This window comes from Trichechus manatus, unplaced genomic scaffold, assembly GCF_000243295.1.
Source record: "Trichechus manatus latirostris isolate Lorelei unplaced genomic scaffold, TriManLat1.0 scaffold00073, whole genome shotgun sequence".
In the NCBI taxonomy this organism is placed as follows: domain Eukaryota; kingdom Metazoa; phylum Chordata; class Mammalia; order Sirenia; family Trichechidae; genus Trichechus; species Trichechus manatus.
Window position 1 is genome coordinate 13366480 of NW_004444009.1, and position 22100 is coordinate 13388579.

A 22100-nucleotide genomic window follows, 5' to 3' on the forward strand; every position below is an offset into this window, starting at 1 on the left:
TTCTTATTCCATTTGGTGCTTGGCTGAGTTCTTTATCTCTTCATTTGATGCATAGGATTTCAGGATTGATGTGTGACTCTGTTTGACTTAGTTTTTCCACTCTTTGCTGCGAAGGGACTGCGTGGTGCTTCTGACTATAGTGCCATGTTGCCCGGAAGTCCCAGATTTTTTTTTTTAAGGAAAAATCAATTGCCTATGCACTGAAGAATTCTGGGATCAATCATCATTAAAAAGGGCATCCCAAGGAGTGAAACTATCATTTGGTGCTGCTTTTTCTTCAATTTGAGGCTATTGTCAGTTGTGAATGCAGATGCTGAAAGACTGCAAAACTAAGCATCGCTTTCAACAGAGTCATGATACTGCAATGATAAATATTCCAGTAACTGGGCCTAGGGAGAAAGTGACACCGCTTTTAATTAAGAGTATGAAAGGAGTAAAGCTGAAATGTGTATAGACCTTCCCTCATAGATTCTGAAACTCAGCTTTAAAATATATTTAAATTCTTCAATGGAACAATGTAATCTGGGATTTCTAGTTCCCCTAGCCTATCTGCCTAACAGAGGTGAGAGTAAATCCTCTCTGTTGTTGCGTGCCATCAAGTCAATTCCAACTGATAGCGACCCCATAGGACAGATTATAACTTCCCCATAGGGTTTTCTAGGCTGTTATCTTTACAGGAACAGATAGTCAGTTCTTTTCTCTTGTGGAGCAGCTAGTGAGTTCAGACTACCAATCTTTTTGTTAGCAGCCGAGTGCTTAATCATTGCACCTTCAGGCCCCTTAAATCATCTCTGGAAGAAGATAATAACATCTAGTGTCTTAAATTACAGTTACAGTTTTTCATATTAAATCTCACATTAGAGTATCTAGCAATCAGTCAGATGAGTATATAGGAAAACAAGACTTGACAAAAATTCAAGATAACATTTCAAAATATCAGGAAATAAAAATAATGGGGTGAGCAGAAATGGACACTAAAATAACTAAAATTAAATGACAGGATGGAGCTATTTGACAGAGAAGTTGAAACAATACAAAAGAATCAAATGGAAATTATAAGGCACAAAAATGCAATAACTAAAATTAACAACTTAGTGTATCCATTTAATAACAGGTAAGACATAGATGAAATTGTACCAAAAAATTGGTCATAAAAAAATATTCAGGTGGAATCACAGTGAGACCAAAAAAAAAAAAAAAAGAATATTAAGGAATGACTACAAGAGACGCATTGGATATAATGAAAAAGATGAATGTGTAATTGGAATGAAGAAGGATGGCAAAGAGGGAATAGGCACCAACAGTATTTGAAGTGCCACTGGCTAAAGAATGTTACAAGACTGAAGAAAAGCATCAGACCACAAATTAAAAAGTATCATACACCCAAATAAGAGTGTCTTAGGCTGAGTTCTCTAGAGAAGCAAAACCAGTAAAGTGTATAAATACATAGAGTGAGGGGTTTATATCAAGGAAATGGCTTACTTGGTGGTAGAGGCTGGAACAACCCAAATCCATGGGTCAGGATAGAGGCTCCTCCTGATTCACGTTGACACAGGGGCTGTCGAACTCAAGATCAGCAGATCAGACAGCAGGGCTCTTGCTCACAGGCTGCAAAGATCAATGAATCCCAAGATCGACAGGCAAGATGGCAGGTAAGCTGCTAGCTCAAGTCGCAAGAACTGGAGATCAGACAAACAGGAGCCAGCTGCAGGAGCCAGAGTGAGCAAAAGCCCACGAGCCTTGCCAGAGAGTCCACTTATATTTGATGCAGGCCACACTCCCAAGGAAACTCCCTTTCAACTGATTGGCTGCTCACAGCAGATCCCATCATGGCGGTGATCACATTATATCAAATCTCATCATGGAAGTGATCACATCATCATAAGACTGCCAAACTACATCATAACTGCCAACCACTGAGAACCAAGGCCCAGCCAAGTTGACAGACAACCTTAACGATCACAGTCCACCCTTGTCATCTTGGCATCTGTACACATCTCCTTAAACCGTACACAATCTCTGAATAAAGACAAGTATAGTCATACTTGCACCTAACATGGTACAATGAATACACATACAACTGAATATGCACTAGCCCTGTTTACATCTCATATTTTATGAGAAAGAAAATTTGATGCACACATACAAAACAGAAATACTCATAACAATTACAGTCCTTGTTTCTGCAACTGATTACATGGTCATAACCGGTATTTAGAACTAGCTTCTTCCACCACCCATTCTGTATTTCCTTTGCCCTCAGCAAGCACCTCGGTTGGTCATGGTTCTTTGCCTAGTGGGGTGACCCAAACCTTCATTCCTGAAGGGTCTGGGCCATTAGTAGTCATGTTGGAATTGGGTTGCTGTAGTTTTCCATTGACTTTAATCACAGGGCATGGTAGTACCAAGAGGCGCCCTAAGAGATCACCTGCATTCCAGACATACTCTTCTTTACCTCCATTATGTAATATCAATCTGATTTCTTCATGGTAATCGGGATCAGTTACACCAACCAATACGGTAACTCCCTTCTTTGTTGATCCAGAGACATAAGGAGCCCAAAGTGGCCAGGTGGCATTCTTAACTTCCAGTTCAATGGAATCAGTGATGTGTCTCCAGGTGGGAGCATTCTTCCCTTTGGAACGAAGACCTCTGGACCCGCAGAGCATAAAGTCACGGGGACAGGAAGCAAAAATTTCATGAGTGGGTCACTAGGAGTAACAGTGAGTGGTGCCACTCCTATTTCCACCCCTTGATTCCTGGAGCCATGAATCCTGGCTATGGGAGAAACAGCACCATACATTATACGCTGGTTTAGAGCATATACAATTTCCTGGAGAACACTGCCCCAACCCTGCAAGGTATTGCCACATAACTGTCACCATAATTGTGTATTTAGAAGGCCGTTCCATCGTTCTATCAAGCCAGCTGCTTCAAGATGATGGGGAACATGGTAAGACCAGTGAATTCCATGAGCATAGGCCCATTGCCACACTTCACTTGCTGTGAAGTGAATCCCTTGATCCGAGGCGATGCTGTGTGGGATACCATGACGGTGGATAAGTCATTCTGTAAGCCCTCAGATGGTAGTTTTGGCAGAAGCATTGTGTGCAGGGAAGCCAAATCCATATCCAGAGTAAGTGTCTATTTCAGAAAGAACAAACCACTGCCCTTTCCATGATGGAAGCAGTCCAATGAAATCAACTTGCCACCAGGTTGCTGGCTGATCTCTGCTGCTGGCAGTTTGGGCATACAGCAGTAGCTGTAGATAAGTCGGCCTTGATGAGTGGAAGTCCGTGTTGCTGGGCCCATGCATAACCTGCCTCCCTGCCACCATGGCCACTTTGTTCATGAGCCCATTGAGCAATGAGGGGAGTGGTGAGGGAAAGAGGATGACTGGTTTCCCCAAAATGCATCATCCTATCCACTTGATTGTTAAAATCCTCCTCTGCTGAGGTCACCCTTTGGTGAGCATTCATATGAGGCACAAATATCTTCACTTTTTTTGACCTATTCAGAGAGGTCTATCCACATAACTCTTCCTCATACCTTCTTGTCTCCAATTTTCCAATCATGTTCCTTCCAAGTCCCTGATCATCCAGCCAAACCATTGGCCACAGCCCATGAATCAGTATACAGTCTCACATATGGCCATTTCTCCTTCCAAGCACAATGAACAACCAGGTACACTACTTGAAGTTCTGCCCAGTGGGAGGATTTCCCTTCCTCACTGTCCTTTAGGAATGTCCCAGGAAGGAGCTGTAGTGCTGTCGCTGTCCACTTCCAGTAGTGCCTGCATATCGCGCAGAGCATTCTGTAAACCAGGCACAAGTTTTCTCTTTCTCGGTCAACTGCTCATAAGAAACTCCCCATGAGGCCATAGGTGAAGACTGGGAAATGGAAGGTAATGTGACAGGAGTGGAGACCATGGGCATTTGGCTACTTCCTCATACAACTTACTTGTGCCTTCACGTCCTGCTCGGGCCCCATCTCATATGTACCACTTCCATTTAATGATGGAGTGCTGCTGTGCACGTTCAAATTTATGGCTTGGTGGGTCAGACAAGGCTTAGTTCAGGATGGGCAGCTCAGGCCGCATGTTGACTTGGTGGCCCATGGTTAAGCATGCAGTCTCTACTAAGGCCCAGTAAAAATCCAAAAGCTGTTTCTCAAAAGGAGAGTAGTTATCTGCAGAGGATGGCAGGGATTTGCTTCAAAATCCTAAGGTTCTGCACTGTGACTCACCAACAGGGACCTGTCAAACACTCCAAGCAATATCTCTATCTGCCACTGACACTTCAAGCACCATTGGATCAACAGTATCATATGGTCCAAGTGGCAGAGCCACTTGCACAATGGCCTGAACCTATTGCAGAGCCTTCTCTTGTTCTTGGCCCAATCAAAACTAGCAGCTTTTTGAGGCACTTGATAAATAGTCCGGAGTAGCACACCCAAATGACGGATATGTTGACCCTAAAATCCAAAAAGGCCCACTAGGTGTTGTGTCTCCTTTTTAGTTGGAGAGGGGCCAGATGCAATAACTTATCCTTCACTTCAGAAGGAATATCTCGACATGCCCCACATCACTAGACTCCTGGAAATTTCACTGAGATGGAAGGCGCCTGAATTTTTGTTGGATTAATTTCCCACCCTCTAGCATGCAAATGTTTTACCAATAAGTCCAGAGTCATTGACACTTCTTGCTAGGTCCAATCAGCATAATGTCATCAATGTAATAGACCAGTGTGACATCTTGTGGAAAGGAAAGTCAGTCAAGGTCCCTGTAGACTAAATTATGACATAAGACTAGAGAGTTGATATAGCTGTGAGGTAGAACACTGAAGGTGTATTGCTGGCCTTGCTAGTTGAAGGCAAACTGCTTCTGGTTGTCCTTCGAAACAAGTATGGAGAAAAGAGCATTACCCAGATCCATAGTTGCATACTAGGTATCAGGAGATGTATTAATTTGCTCAAGCAATGAAACCACATCTGGAACAGCAGCTGCAATTGGAGTCACCACCTGGTTAAGTTTCTGATAATCTACTGTCATTCTCCAAGATTCATATGTTTTTTGCACAGGGCAAGTAGGTGAGTTGAACGGGGATGTGGTGGGAATCACCACCACCTCTGCATTCTTCAAGTCCTTGATGGTGGCAGTAATCTCTGCAATCTCTCCAGGAATGTGGTAATACTTTTGGTTTACTATTTTCCTAGATAGGTGCAGTTCTAATGGCTTTCACTTGGCTTTTCCTACCACAATAGCCCCTACTCCACATGTCAGGGATCCAATGTGAGGATCCTGCCAGTTGCTGAGTATATCTATTCCAATTGTGTGTTCTGGAACTGGAGAAATCACTACAGGATGGGTTTGGGGAACCACTGGACCTACTGTGGGATGGACATGAGCCAAGACTCCATTGAAAACCTGACCTCCATATGCCCCCACTCTGACTAGTGGCCACAGTGATGTTTCGGGTCTCCTGGAATTAGTGTCAGTTCAGAGTCAGTATCTAGTAATCTCCAAAAAGTCTGATTATTTCCTTTTCCCCAATGAACAGTCACTCTAGTAAAAGGCCATAGATTCCTTTGGGGAAGGCTGTAAGAAAGATTAACTGCATAAGTTTTTGGTAGTGTTTTGTAGTCCTTCCTCAAGGGGACCTGGCCTCTCTTTTATTCAAGAGTTGTGGGTCTTTAAACTCATTCAAGTCTGGGAATTGATTGAGGGGCTGTGACTATTCTGGCGATTTGAGTTAGACTGCTGTTTACTTGTCCTAGAATTCTTCAGCTTGTACAGATCAAGTAAATAGTAGATTTCCTATCTATTTTGCTCCTAGGGACACTATGACTAATCAACGCCATAAGCCCATATGAGTCATACTATTCTGATTACTGCTTTGACTCCACTGTCCCTTACAGTAACCATGCTCACCTTGTCTTTGTCTATTGAGTGCCGCCACTTGGCCCTATAACCACAGGGTCCAATCAGCCCCATTGTAGTTAGGTGTCTTAATTCAGTTAGGGCAATTCCCACTGTCAAATCTGACGTACATAAAATAGCAATCACAGCAGTCTTCAAGAATGCTGCAGTCCCTTCACAAATTTGTTCCTCACACTTTTGGTAAATGTGTCCTCTGGGCACTCCATATGTGGGTCTGTGGGTCTAACCTGATAAATCCACTCTAGCAAGCCAATTTCCCTAAGCCTCTGGATACCTTCTTCTACAGTATACCAAGGCAGGTCTTGTACTTCAATTTGATTTAGTGCAGGCCACCACGTAATCCATACTTCAGTAACACAACCAAATAAACTATTAGATCCTTTCCTAACGTCTCGAGCTGAAACACTGAATGAAGAATCTGTACCTAGTGGGCCCATATCAATACACTCAGACTGATCCATCTTTATGTTCCTTGCACCATTATCCCACATCCTTAATGGCCATTCTTACACATATTCCCCAGGTTTCTTTTTGTATATATTAGAAAAGTCAAGCAGTTCTTTTGTAGTGTAGTGTACCTCCTCCTGGGGCACACTTAGTACTTCACCTTTTGAGGCTTACTGGAACTTAAGTCTAGTTACAGGTCTAGAAGCCAAAATAGGTGTTGGGGGTGTGTTTTGAGAACATTCAGTATTATCTTGTAAGGCACTTGCCTCGGGTGATGGCCCAGGCAATGGTCCAGACAAAAGCTCTTTAGACACAGCTGGGTTAACTTCATTAGATGGGGCTGGAGGGGCTAACGGTTTTACTGGTGAGGGTGGCTTAGCAGACAAACATGGAGTAATCTCATCAGATGGGAGTGAGAGGTCTGGTTCTGTTGGCAGGAGTAATTGAACAGAATTTAAGGGCTCAGTGTCTCCAACTTCCTGGTTATCTGCCCATACGGCCCCATCCCAAGTTTCAGGATCCCATTTCTTCCCAATAAATGCCCTCACTTTAATTTCAGAACACCAATCAAGGTTGGGAATTCAATGGCGTTGTAATTCAGCCACTCTTATGATAAGATTCTAGGTTTGGTTTTCAGCAATATCAGCTCTTCTACTACAAGAAATAAGGCTTTCCTTCAAGGCAGAAGTGGAAACTTTGAGGGTTTTTTTCCTCCGATGCTTGAAAGTTAACTCTGAAGCCCTGAATTCATCTCTTTCTTTCACCACTTTGTTTAGTGAAAGTAGGACCAATCAACCAGCTTCCTTATACTTCTCATTATGACAAAATTGTAGAAATGTATCAAACATGCAATCACCCAGAGCCTCGCCTTTCACCAATACCTGATCTATTGGTGATGATATTTTGTGTATTTCTATTGCCTCCTCACATCATGGATTAGCAATGCCTTCTTTACTACTGGATGCAGAGTCGGTCATCAATATCTTTAAGACTAACAAGACTTGAGAAGCAATGTAGAAAACTTATCCTTACAGTTTTGTTTCTCTAGAACCATTCTCAGTACCAAATATATTAGGCTGGGTTCTCTACAGAAGCAAAACCAATAAAGCATATAAGCATACATATAGAGATATTTATATCAGGGAAATGGCTCATGTGGTTATAGAAGCTGGAACATCCCAAGTCCTTGGGTCAGGATAGAGGTTCCTCCTGATTCACGTTGACACAGGGGCTGGAGAACTCAAGATCAGCAGATCAGACAGCAGGGCTCTTGCTCACAGGCTGCGAAGATCAATGAATCCCAAGATCGACAGGCAAGATGGCAGGTAAGCTGCTAGCTCAAGTCCCAAGAACTGGAGATCAGTCAAACAGGAGCAGCAGGATCCAAAGTGAGCAAAAGCCCACGAGCCTTGCCAGACAGTCCATTTATATTTGATGTAGGCCACACCCTCAAGGATACTCCCTTTCAACTGATTGGCTGCTCACAGCAGATCCCACCATGTAGGCGATCACATTATATCAAATCTCATCAATGGAAGTAATCACTTCATCGTGGGAGTGCCAAACTACATCATAACTGCCAAACCACTGAAAATCATGGCCCAGCCAAGTTCACACACAACCTTAATGATCACACAGGGTAAACACAAAGACAACAAGTACATCTATATACATCATAGTAAAATTGCTAAAAATCAATGACAAGGAGAAAATCTTCAAGGAAACCAAAGAAAAAAGGCACATTATCTTTAAAAGAGAAACAATAAGATTAACAATTGACTTCTCAATAGACACCATGGAAATTAAAAGACAATGGAATTATGTTTTCAAAGAGCTAAAAGAAAATAATTGTCAACTTAAATGTTTATATGAAGTAAAAATATCTATAAAAATTAAATTATAGTGAAGAAATCCTTGGACCTATAAACACTGAGAAGTTTTCACCATTAAGCCTGCAGTAAAGGAAATAATAAAGGAGGTTCTTTAGGCAAAAGGAAAAGGATCCTAGAGACAATATTGCAAATTTGGAAAGAAAAAATAGCAATAGAATGGATAAATAAGTTAGTAAGTCTAAATTAATGTGGATTGCATAAGACAATAATAGTAATGCTATCTTCTGGGGTCTAAAACACGTAGAATTAAAATACATTTAAAAATTCACCTTAATCGGGAGAGGGATAAATGGAATTAGAAGTGTTAGATGTTTGAAGTGAATAGACAGAAGATTTTGATATTAATAAGTCAAAGGAAATGTGCTGTAACTTTTATGGAACCTCTAAGATATTAGTAAAATAATGCATAATTAAAAGCTAATAACTGGGGAAACCCACCAAAACCAAACCCATTTTCATTGAGCCAATTCTGACTTATAGTGACCCAATATGACAGAGTAGAATTGCCACTTAGAGTTTCCAAGGAGCAGCTGGTAGATTTGAACTGCTGACCTTTTGGTTAGCAACCAACTTCTTTAACCACTGTGCTGGGGAAATGCAGTAATATAAAATACTTAGGCCAAAAGAAGGCAAGAAGACTGAAAAAGTAACAGCATAGGTGATATAAATAGAGGATATATCTATGGTTCACAAATTTAAATCCAAAGAAATCTGTAATTATATTAAATATGAAAAATAAATTCTCTAATTAAAAGGCAAAGGCTGCTGCAACCCAGTAATAGAAATACAAATAATGTGATAAACATGTGCAAAGAACTTGATCAATCATTTCACAAAGGAAGATAACAGAATGGCCCATAAACATATGAAAAAATGTTCAGCATCATCAATCATCATGGAAATACAAATTAAAACAACAATGAGACACCACTAATATTTACTAAAATGACTAAAATTTAAAAGACATATCACCCATGTTAGGATGTGATTCAATGAAAATTTGTATACATTGCTGATTGGGAGTGTAAAGTAGTACAACCATTTTGGAGAAACTGGCAGTTTCTCATAAAATTAAACATATTCCTACCTATGAGTGGCAATTCCACTCCTAGGTATTTACTCAAGAGAAATGAAAATATATATCCAGAAAAAGACTTGAATAAAAATGTTCACAGCAGCTTTGTTAATAATAGCCTAAAACTGGAAACAACCCAAATGTTCATCAACAGGAAAATGGATAAAGAAATTGTGATATATTAATGCAATCAAATGCAATTCAACAATTAAAAGTGACAAACTGCTGACACACAGAATATTAATGGCCTTCAAAAATATTATGCTCAAAGAAGCCAGATGCAAACTAATACATGTGAATTCTATAACTATAAAGTTCTACAACAGGCAAACTAATCTAATGTGAAAAATGTTAGAACATTAGTCACCTCTGGTGAAGGTTCAACTTGAAGGGGGCATGAAAGAATATTTCTTGCATAATGAGAATAATAAGGGTTACAGTATGTGTAACATCAAAATTCATCAACCTGAACACTTAAAACTTGTGTATTCACTTTCTGTAAATTTTATCCCACCCCCCAAAAAAACTCTAAACAATTATTGAACTCTAGGAAATAAAGATTTCATTCTGCTTGGATTAACAATCAATGCCCGTGGAAGCAGCAGTCAAGAAATCAAGTGACATATTGCACTGGGCAAATCTGCTGCAAAAGATCTCTTTACAATTTTCAAAAGCAAAGATAGCACTTTGATGAATAAAGTGTGCCTGACCAAAGCCATGGTCTTTTCAATTGCCTCATCAGCATGTGAAAGCTGGACAGTGAAAAAAGAAGACAGAAGAAGTAATGATACATTCGAATTATGGTGTTGATGAAGAATATTGAATATATCATGAACTTCCAGAAGAATGAACAAATCAGTCTTAGAAGAAATACAACCAGAATGGTCCTTACAATTGAGGATGGCAAGATTTCAGCTCACTTACTTTGAACTTGTCATCAGGCAAGACCAACCTCTATAAAGAATATCATGTTTGGTCAAGTAGGGGGTCAGCAAAAACGAGGAAAACCCTTAGTGAGATGGAGTGACACAGTAGCCTCAACAATAGGCTCAAACATATCAAAGATCATGGAGATGGTACAGGACCAGGTAATGTTTTGTTCTGTTATACATAAGGTTGCCATGAGTCAAAGCCCACTTGACAGCAACTAACAATAAAAAAATCATGTATGAAAGGGTCATCAAAGAAATCATATTGGAAATTGGCATCCAATTTGAATGGAATCTTAAAATAAATGCTACATATTAAAACATGTATGTTCTAACTAAAGCTGTGTTGAGATGGAAATTGATTGCTTTCACTACATTTATTAGGAAATCAATTATTAAAACATCCATTCAAGAACATAGAAAAAGAAAAGCAAATGAAAACAAAATAAATTAGAAGGAAATTCAGATGAGAAAAAAATCATGAAATAGAAAGCAAATAAAGTGGAGAAACATCAACAAAACCAAAACTTGCTTCTTTGAAAATGCTAATAGAATTGATAAACATTTGGAGAAACTGATAAAAAAAAAGGGAAGGTACACATTACTACTATCAGAAATAAAAATGGCTGTCATTAATAGTGACATTAAAATGATAATAAGAGAGGTAACCTAGGAAGACAGTGGCACAAGCAGGTCTAGGTTATGACCCTCTCCACATGGACACCAAGAAACAGCAAGAAATCTGTGCTCGGCCCTGAGGGACTCTGGGCAAAGGAAAGCAGTGGGGACTCCCAGACAGACATGAGTCAGAAGTAAATGACGAGTCTCATGTGGTAAGAAAACCACTTTTCTCATTGTCCCTGCCCATCCCCCTCCCAGCACTGTGGATTGTCTGCTTACACACTACAGAAGTCACACCTGCAGCTGAGCCTATTCTCTCAGCCAACATACTACATACATGCCTGTGCACAGAGAAAGGCCCCCAGCTCCATCTCTGAAATCAACACAACAGATCTCCTTGGGGGTCCATTTGGGGTGTGCCTACCTCTCCTCCTCTCGGTGCACAGACTGTCAGCTTTTACAGAATATGGAAGTGGTGCCAGCAAAGGAGCCTGCTTCCCCAGCCAACACACTGCCTATATGTGTACAGGGAAAAGCCCTCAGCTTCAGCTCTGAAATCAACAAGACAGATCTCCCTGGGGATCTGTTCAGGATGTGCCCACCTTTCCCCCTCCCAGCACTGAGAAAAGCCTACCTGTGCTTACCCTAATCTCCAGTTCCAAGATCCATGGGCCTGCCTGGAGTGGGGAAGGAAGACTTAGGCAAGAAGAGAGGGCATCTCCAGCCCCACCAGAGGTCTTTCGGTGTGGGCATGGAAACAGCCCACACAGCTGAGGAGGAGAAAGGAGACTGTGCCTCCTGGTGGACAGGTTGATTAGTACATGTTTTCTGTTCTAACTAATTGCCCCCACTGGTGGACAGACACAGAGCCCTGGTGGCGCAGTGGTTAAGAGCTACAGATCCTAACCAAAGTTCGGTAGTTTGAATCCACCAACTGCTCCTCGGAAATGCTATGGGGAAGTTCTATTCTGTCCTATAGGGTCACCAGGAGTCAAAATCTACTCAATGACAACGGGTAACAGGTGGACAGACTGATGAGTGTGTGTTTTCTGTTCTGTTTGGGAAACCCTACAAGACAGAAATCTGGTGTGGACTTTTTAAATCCTGGTTAAAGCACAGAGGGAGAGTTACCAGAGAGATGGAATGGTAAGCAAAGTCTGAAGGCCTGCCCTAAGAGTTTCTTGAGAAAGTAGTGCTGTCAAAAACACCAAAAACTGGGGATAATTGAGAAAGCTAACATCCTGTAAAATTCTAATGTCCTGAATTTAGCAAAAAAAAATCATAGATAACACAAAGAAAATAGAAATGATGGCTCATTCAAGTGAACAAGACAAAGGGAGAGGAATTGTTTCTATGGAAGCCTGAATACTAAACAGAATGGAATAACAGAATACAATGATATTAAACAAGCTCAAAGAATTAAAGGAAAACACATACAAAGAATAAAAGGAAATCATGAAAGTGATGCAGGAAAAAAATGAGAAGTTGTTTAAAAAAAACAAAAAAACAGAGACTAAAAAGAATCCAAGTAGAAATACTAGCAATGAAAGAGACAATAACTGAAATGAGAAACACAATGGAAGAATTTAACAATAGATTTGATGAAGAAGAGGAAAGAATTGATGAACTATAGGATAAGATAGTTTAAATTATAGATGCTGAAGAGCAAAATTAAGGAGGTTCAAGAGAGCTGAGCACAGTTTAATGGGATTGTGGTACAAAATCAAGCAAACCAACGTACACACATGGGAATCCTAGAAGAAAACAACAGGGAGAAAGAAACAGAAAGAATATTTGAAAATTCATGGCACAAAATTTCCCAAATCTTACAAAAGACATGAATCTACAAATCCAAGAAGCTCAACTAACTTCAGGTAGGATAAACCTGAAGAGATACACATTAAGACACATTATTATCAAGCTCTCAAAAACTTAAAGAGAGAATACTGAAATCAGCGAGAGAGAAACAAACAGTCACATACAAAGGATCCCCAACAAGAATAAGTGGCGATTTCTCTTCAGAAACCTTGGAGGTCAGAAGACAATGAAATAACACATTTAAAGTGCTGAAAGAAAAGAACTATCAATCAAAAATACTGTATCGGTGAAACTATCCTTCAAGAATGAGGGTGAAATTAAGACATTCCCTGATAAAAAAAGCTGAGAAAGTTCATATCCACCAAATCAGCCCCACAAGAAATGCTAAAGAGAATCCTTCAGATGGAAAAGAAAAGACACTAGAAGGTAAATGGAAACCATAAGTAGAAAGAAAGATCTCCATTAAAGGTTAATTGTTTGCACAAGTATAAGGGCAAGTTAAGGTATTTTTGCTTGATAATTCTAATTGTTATATCTTTCAGGTCTTATAATGGCAAATGCATAAAAATAATTAGAAATGTATGTTACAGGTCACATGACATATAAAGATGTAATTGATTTTGATAACAACAACTTATACAGGGGGAGGGGAGAAGATGAACAGTATATGTTCAGTTTTTTTATGTTACTGAAGTTAATTTGGTATCAGTTCAATCCAGGTTGCTTTAAATGCATGACGTTAAATGTAATATTTATTGTAATCACAAAAAAAGTCTAAAAGATACACACAAAAAGAAAGAAGAGAAATAAAATGGCTCACTATAAAAAAGCAACAAAACACAAAAGTTACCAGTATTAGAAGAAACAAGGGACAAAGATGGCATAAAACACACAAAAACATCAACAGACTAAAGAGGAAAATTAAATAATCATGTCAATTGATGCAGAAAAAGCATTTGACAAAATCCAATACTCATTATGGGAAACTAGAGATAGAAGGACTCTTTCTCACCTTAATAAAGATTATCTACAAAAATACTTACAGCTAGCATACTTAATGGTGAGAAACTGTTTACTGTTCCTCTAACATTGGAAATAAGGCAAAAACGTCCTTTTTCACAATTCACAGTCACCATGATACTGAAAGTCCTAGCTGGAAAATAAAAGGTATACAGATTATGAAGGAAGAAATAAAACTGTTTTTGTTTGCAGATGACATGATTGATTTTATATAAAATCCTAGTGTCTTGACAAAATAAAGCAAAACAAAACAAAAAACCCAACTCCTTGAACAAATAAGTATAGCAAGGTTGCAGGATACAAGGTTAGTGTAAAAAAATCAATTACTTTCCCATATACCATCAATTAACAGCTGAAAATTGTAATAAAGGAAGACATACTATTTGGAATAGCACCAAAAAGAAATAAAACACATAGGTATAAATATAACAAAATATGTACAGAATCTATATGTGGAAAATTACAAAACTGATAAATTAAATAAATAAATAAACGGAGAAATATTCTGTGTTTATAGATTAGAAGATTGAATATTGTTATCAATTCTTCCTAACTTGATCTATAGATTCAATGTAATCCCAATAAAAATTCCAGCAAGGCATTTTGTAGATATTGATAAACTAATTCTAAAGTTTACGTGGAAAGGCAGAAGACTTAGAATAGTCAGTACAATACAGAATAAGAAAGACAAAGATGGAGAACCCATACTACTCAATTTCCAAGAATTACTATAAAGCTACGGTAATCAAGACAGTGCGGCACTGGTGAAAGAATAGACACATAGACCAATGGAATAGATTAAAAAGCCCAGAAATAGAGCGCAGAGTGGTTTGGGCGTTCGTTAGAGAAGTGTCATCGCATCCTTTTCCTTGGCGACTGCGGCTCTTTGGGCAGCAGAAGCTGCAGAGCGATCTGAGTAGCTGCCTAAGACTTCCGCGTTTGATTTAAAAAAAATGGCCCGAACCAAGCCTACTGCAAGTAAATCCACCGGGGTAACCCCTCCGCCCCCAAACAGCGGGCCACTAAACTGCCAGGAAAAGCGCGCCCCCTTTACCGAAGGGGTGAAGAAACCCCATCATTACAGGCATGGAACCGTGGGTGCTTGGAGAGATCTGTTGTTACCAGAAATAGACCAAGCTTCTGATCCAGAAGCTGCCATTCCAGAGATTGGTGAGGAGATTGCCCAGGATTTCAAAACGGACTTGAGGTTTCCAAGCGCAGCCACTGGCACACTGCAGGAGGCTAGTGAAGAGTACCTGGTGGGTTTATTTGAAGATTCTAATCTGTATGCCATCCAGAATCATGCCCAAAGACAGACATCCAGTCGGCTTGCCGGATATGGGGACAGACAACAGCTTAATTGAAAGGCAGTTTTTATGGTGTTTTGTAGTAAATTCTGTAAAATACTTTGGTATAATTTGTGACTGTTTTTGGTAAGAAATAGTTTATAATATGTTGCATTTGTACTTAAGTCATTCCGTCTTTCACTTAGGATGAACGTGAAAAGTGACTTTTTACAGACCTCAGTGATGTGAGCACTGTTGCTCAGGAGTGACAAGTTGTTAATATGCAGAAGGGATGGGTGATATTTCTTCTTATGATGTATGTTTCTGTACGTTAATGACTTGTTGAGTAGCTATTGTTGTTGTCGTTGTTAGGTGCCCTCGAGTTGGTTCCGAGTTACAGCGACCTTATGTACAACAGAATGAAACACTGCTGTTCCTGCGCCTCTTTTTTTTTTACCCAAAAGAAGGCAGTGACTCAGATACTTGTATACCGATGTTCTTGCAGTATTATTCACAATAGCCAAAAGATGGGAAAAACCAAACAAAATAAAAACCAGGTGCCTATCAACAGATAAATGGATAAACTAAATGTAGTATATCCATACAATGGAATATTATTCATCATAAAGAGAAATGAAGTTATAATACATGCTGCAACATAGATGACAACTGAAAACATTACGCTGAGTGAGATAAGTTAGACACAAAAGGACAAATATTATATGATCTCACTTACATGAAATATCTAGTATTGGTAAATGCACAGAAACCAAAATTTATTAGCAGCTATCAGGGGTGGGTGAGAGGAGAAAATGTGGAGTTATTGCTTAAGGGGTACTGAATTACTGTTAAGGGTGATAGAAAAATTTGGAAACAGTGTTGATGGTTGTACAGTATGGTGAACATAATTATGTCACACAATTGTACACGTAAAAGAAGATGACATGGCAAACATTTTGTTATATATATTTCACCACAATAATTTTTTTAAAAAAGAATTACATAGCGTGACCTAGTGTGATTTATTCCAGAAATGCAAAGTTGGTTCAACATATAAAAATCAATCAGTGTAAAATACCACATTAATAAAATAAAGTAAAAATAAAAAAAACTACATGATCTTGATGCAGAAAAAGTTTCAAGGTAATTGAACACATTTTCATGATTAAAAAAACACTCAGAAAACTAGGAATAGAAGAGTACTTCCTCAACATAAAAGGCATAAAGGTGTATTTGAAAAACCCACAATTAACATTACATTCAATGGTTAAAGAGTAAAAGCTTTCCTTTAAGATCAGAACAAGACAAGGATGACTACTTTTACTATTGCTATTCATCACTGTACTGGAAGTTCTAGCGAGAGCAAATAGACAATAAAAAGAAAAAAAAAAAGGAATCCAGCTTGGAAATTGGATTAGTTTCCTAGGACTGCCACAACAAAATACCACAAAGTGTGTGTCTTATAAGAAATTTATGGTCTCACAGTTCTGGAGGCTAGGAGTCCGAAATCAGGGTATGTACAGGTCCATCCTCTTTCTGTCTTCTCTAGGGGAACAGCCTTCATATCCTCCAATTTATGGTATCCCCAGGCCTTTCTTGGTATTCTTTGGCATGTAGATACATCTTCACATGGCCTCTTATCCTCTTTTCAAGGAGTCACTCAGATTGGATTTGGACCCACCCTACTGCAATAGGAATTCCTGTTAACAGATAACATCTTCAAAAACTCTCTTTCCCAACAGGGTTACATTCACAGGTACTAGGGGACAGGACTTCAACGTATCTTTTTGGGTAATAAAATAGGTACTTCATATCTGTCCTAGTTATCTAGTGCTCCTATAACAGAAATACCACAAGTGGATGGCTTTAACAAACAGAAATTTATTCTTTCATGGTTTAGGAGGCTAGAAGTCTCAATTCAGGGCACCAGCTTCAGGGGGAAGGCTTTCTCTCTCTGTCAGCTCTGGAGGAAGGTCTTTGTCATCAGTCTTCCCCTGGGTCTAGGAGTTTATCAGCCCAGGGACTCTGGGTCCAAAGGACATGCTCCGCTCCCGGCACTTCTTTCTTAGTGGTAGGAGATCCCCCTCTCTTCTTGCTTCTCTCTCCTTTTATCTCTTGTAGAACAAAAGGTGATGCAGGCCACACCCCAGTGAAGTTCCCCATACATTGGATCAGGGCTGTGACATGATTAAGGGTGTTGCATCCAACCCTGATCCTCTTTAACGTAATCTAATCTTTACTCATCAACCAAAAGCACTGATGAGGATTTACAATACATAAGACAATCACATCAGATCACAAAATGGAGGACAACAACACAATACTGGGAATTATGGCCTAGCCAAGTTGATACATATTTTGGGGGGACACAATTCAATCCATGACGACATCATATACAAAAATTAACTCAAAATGGATTAAAGACCTAAATATAAAAGCTACAGTCATGAAACTTGTGGGATAGGAGTCCCTGGGTGGCACAAATAGTTAAGCACATGACTGCTAACTGAAAGGTTTGCAATTTGAACTAGGGATGCTTCAGAAGAAAGGCTTGGTGATTTGCTTCCAAAAGATCACAGCCTTGAAAACCCTATAGGGTGCAGTTCTACTCTGCAACACATGAAGTGGTCATGAGTCGGAATTGACTCCATGGCAACTGATTTGGTTTTGGTAAGTCCAAGAAGCTCAATGAACTCCAAGCAGGAAAAATCCAAAAGAGATCCACACTGAGATAAATTTTAATCAAGCTCTCAAAAATTAAAGGTATAGAGAGAATCATGAAAGCAGCGAGTCAGAAGCAAACAGTCACATATGAAGGATCCACAATAAGTTTAAGTGCTGATTTCGCCTAGGAAACTTTGGAAGACAGAAGGCAATGGAATGTCATATTTAAATTGCTGAAAGAAAAGATCTGTCAACCAAGAATACTATACCTGGCGAAAGCGTCCCTCAAGAATGAGGGCAAAATGCAAGGTATGGGTTTGAGCCTCTCTCTCTTCAGACATGATTTGTATTTAGTGATAATCAGTCATAAATACACTTTGAAATTAAATGCAATGATTTTTTTAAAAAAAGTATGAGGGCAAAATTAAGGCATTTTCTGAAATATAAAAGCTGAGAGAGACTGTAACCCCCAGACTTACTCTACAAGAAATGCTAAATGGAATCCTTCAAATGGGAAAGAAGGGGCACTGGACAGTAACTCAAAGCCATTCAAAGAAAAAAAAATTTCCATTAAAGGTAATTGTATGGAAGAGTATAAGGGCAAGCTTTAATATATTTTTGCTTGGTAAGTCTACTTGTTATGTCCTTTATGCTTTATAATGACAAATTCATAAAAAATAAGTATAAATTTATGTTACAGGGCATATGATGTATAAAGATGCCATTGTTGTTGTCAAGTGCTATCAAGCTGGTTCAGACTCATAGCAACCCTATATACAACAGAAAGAAACACTGCCTGGTCCTGCACCATCCTCACAATCATTGCTATGCTTGAGCCCACCATTGCAGCCACTGTGTCATTTCATCTCGTTGAGGGTCTTCCTCTCCTTCGCTGACCCTCCACTTTATCAAGCATTATGTCCTTCTTCAGGGATTGGTCCCTTCTGAAAACATGTCCAAAGTGTGTGAGATGAAGTCTTGCCATCCTTGCTTCTAAAGAGCATTCTGGCTGTATTTTTTCAAGACAGATTTGCTTGCTTTTCTGGCAGTCCAGGATAAGTTCAGTATTCTTAGCCCACACCACAATTCAAAGACATCAATTCTTCTTCTCTCTTCCTTATTCATTGTCCACCTTTCATGTGCATCTGAGGCAATTGAAAATATCATGGCTTGGATCAGGTGCATCTTAGCCCTCAAAGTGACATCTTTGCTTTTTGACACTTTAAAGAGGTCTTTTGTAGAGGATTTGCCCAATGCAATGCATCATTTGATTTCTTGACTGCTACTTCCATGGGTGTTGATTGTGATCCAAGTAAAATGAAATCCTTGACAACTTCAATCTTCTCTCCATTTATCATGATGTTGCTTATTGGTTCAGCTTCTTTATGTAGAGGTATTATCCATACTGAAGACCGTAGTCTTTCATCTTCATCAGTAAGTGTTTTGAGAGTCCTCTTTGCTTTCAGGAAGAAAGGTTGTGTCATCTGCATGTTGCAGGTGGTTAATAAGTTTTCCTCTAATCCTGATGCCATATTCTTCTTCATATAGTCCAGATTCTTGGATTATTTGCTCAGCATACAGACTGAATAAGTGTGGTGAAAGGATGCAGCCCTGAAGAGCACCCTTTCTGATTTTAAGCCACAAAGTATCCACTTATTGTTTGAAGAATAAACAAGTTATGGAATGGTAGAATATATTTCTAACACATATCTGACAAAGGACCCTTAAAGAATTCCTACAAACCAGTCAAAGAAAGACAGTCTACTCAAAAAAAAAAAAAAAAAAAAACAACTTGAAGAAACATTTTACAAAAGAGGAAATAAAATGGCCAAAAATTATTAAAAAGTGCTCAATTCCTCTAGTAATCAGAGACATGCAAATTAAAACTACAATTAGATATTATTACACATCAAATGGATAGGAAAAAATTAAAGTTTTACAATATCAAAGGATTGGTAATGTGGAATAATTAAAATTCTCTTATACTGCGGGCAGAGTAAAAATTGGTAAAATCACTTTGGAAGACAGTTTGGCATTGTCTAGTAAAGTTGAATAGGTGCATACCTTAAATCTCAGCAATTCCACTCCTAGGACACTGAAGAGAAACTCTTGCATATGTGCAGCAGGATAATTAAATTGTGGTTAATTCACATAATGGGATTTTCTACATAGAATAAAAACAAATGAACTAAAGCTACATAAAACTATAAGAATGAATCTCACAAAGTAATTTTGAGCTAAATAAGGTAGAATTTAGGTGTATGATTCCATTTATATGAAGTTTTTTTTTAAAAAGGGCAAACTAAGCTATATTATTTAGATAGTAAAACTTTAAAGAAAAGCAAACAAACACAACTACAAATGCATGAGCAACAAAAGACAAATTAGATAACTGGGACCTCCTAAAAATTAAATACTTATGTTCATCAAAAAGATTTTATCAAAGAGCAAAAAGGGAACCTACAGATTGGGAAAAAATCTTTGGGAACAATATATCTGATAAGGATAAAATCTCTAAAATATATAGAACACTTCAACAACTCAACAACAAAAAGACAATCCAATTAAATAATGAGCAAACGACATAAACAGACACTTCACCAAAGAGGACATTCAAGCATCCAACAAGCACATGAAAAAATGCTCGTTATCATTAGCCATTAGAGAGATGCAAATCAAAACTACAATGAGATATCATCTGCCCTGGATTGAATTGTGTCCCCCCAAAATATGTGTCAACTTGGTTAGGCCATGATTCCCAGTATTGTGTGGTTGTCCTCCATTTTTTGATTGTAATTTTATGTTAAAGAGAATTAGGGTAGGATTGTAACACCCTTATCCAGGTCACATCTCTGATCCAACGTAAAGGGAATTTCTCTGGGGTGTGATGCACACCATCTTTTATCTTTCAAGAGATAACAAGGAAAGGGAAGCAAGCAGAGAGGGGGGACCTCATACCGCCAAGAAAGAAGCACTGGGAGCAGAGCACGTCATTTGGACCCAGGGTTCCTGCGTGGAGAAGCTCCTAGTCCAGGGGAAGACTGACAAGAAGGATCTTCCTCCAGAGCTGACAGAGAGAGAAAGCCTTCCCCTGGAGCTGACACCCTAAATTTGGACTTCAAGCCTACTAGACTGTGAGAAAATAAATTTATCTTTGTTAAAGCCATCACTTGTAGTATTTCTGTTATAGCAGCACTAGATGAGTAAGACATAATCTCACCCCTGCAAAAATTGCACTGATTAAACAAATAAAAAACAGAAAACAACAAATGCTTGTAAGGATGTGGGGAGATTGGAACCCTTATCTGCTGCTGGTGGTATTGGAAATGGTATAACCACTATGAAAACCAGTATGGCGCTTCCTCAAAAAACTAGAAATAGAAATACCTTATGATCCGGAAATCCTAGTCCTAGATATATACTTAGAGATCTATTAGCAGTGTCACAAATAGACATACACACACCTATGTTCACAGCAACATTATTCACAATAGCAAAAATATGTAAACAACCAAAGTGCCTATCAATGGATGAATGGATAAACAAAATGTATGGTATGTACATACAAGAGAATACTATGCAGCTATAAATAATAATGAGTCCAAAAGACATCTTACAACATGGATGAATCCAGAGGACACTATGCTGAGTGAAATAAGTCAAGGACAAAGGGACAAATATTGTATGATACTACTTTTATAAAAAGACAAAAATTGATATACATACAGAAATCATGTTCTTTGGTAGTTACTAGTGATGGGAGGAGGAGGGAGGGGAAATCACTCTCTAGGCAGTAGACACTTGTTATTTTGGATGATGGGAAAGTCAATACCAAATGTGGGTGAAGTGGGCACAACATAACCAAGGTAAATGATGACAATAAGAAATACACAGGATTAAGGGATCTTATTGGTAAATGCTATAACATACATAATTTGGCAACAAAGGCAGTAACAACCAAAAAATATATGAGCGACTTCCAGCAAAATGGCACTCTAGGCAGAAGCACCATGCCGTCCCTCCACAGCAGAGATCAAAAAAACTAAGCCAAACAGAGAAAACAACAAGTCAATCTAAAAGGACAAATATTGTATGAGAACACTACTGTAAAAACTCATGAAAAATTTACACACAAAAAGAAACAATCTTTGTTGGTTACAAGGGATTGGAGGGGTGGGGGGGGAATACTAAATAGACAATAAATAAGTGGTAACTTTGATAAAGGGTAAGAAAGTACATAATACTGGGGAAACCAACACAACTTAAGGAAAGGTCATGGAAGCTCCATAGACACATCCAAACTCCCTGAGGGACAGAATTGCCAGGTGGAGGGCTGTGGGGACCATGGTCTTGGGGAACATTTAGCTCAATTGTCATAACACAGTTTATAAAGACAATGTTCTATATTCT

At 38.9% G+C, this 22100-nt stretch overlaps 1 pseudogene; it reads left to right on the forward strand.

Annotated features, from left to right (window-relative positions):
• The first annotated feature begins 14693 nt into the window (after window positions 1–14693).
• LOC101344046 (histone H3.3 pseudogene) lies at window positions 14694–15104 on the forward strand (annotated as a pseudogene).
• Window positions 15105–22100: the final 6996 nt, after the last annotated feature.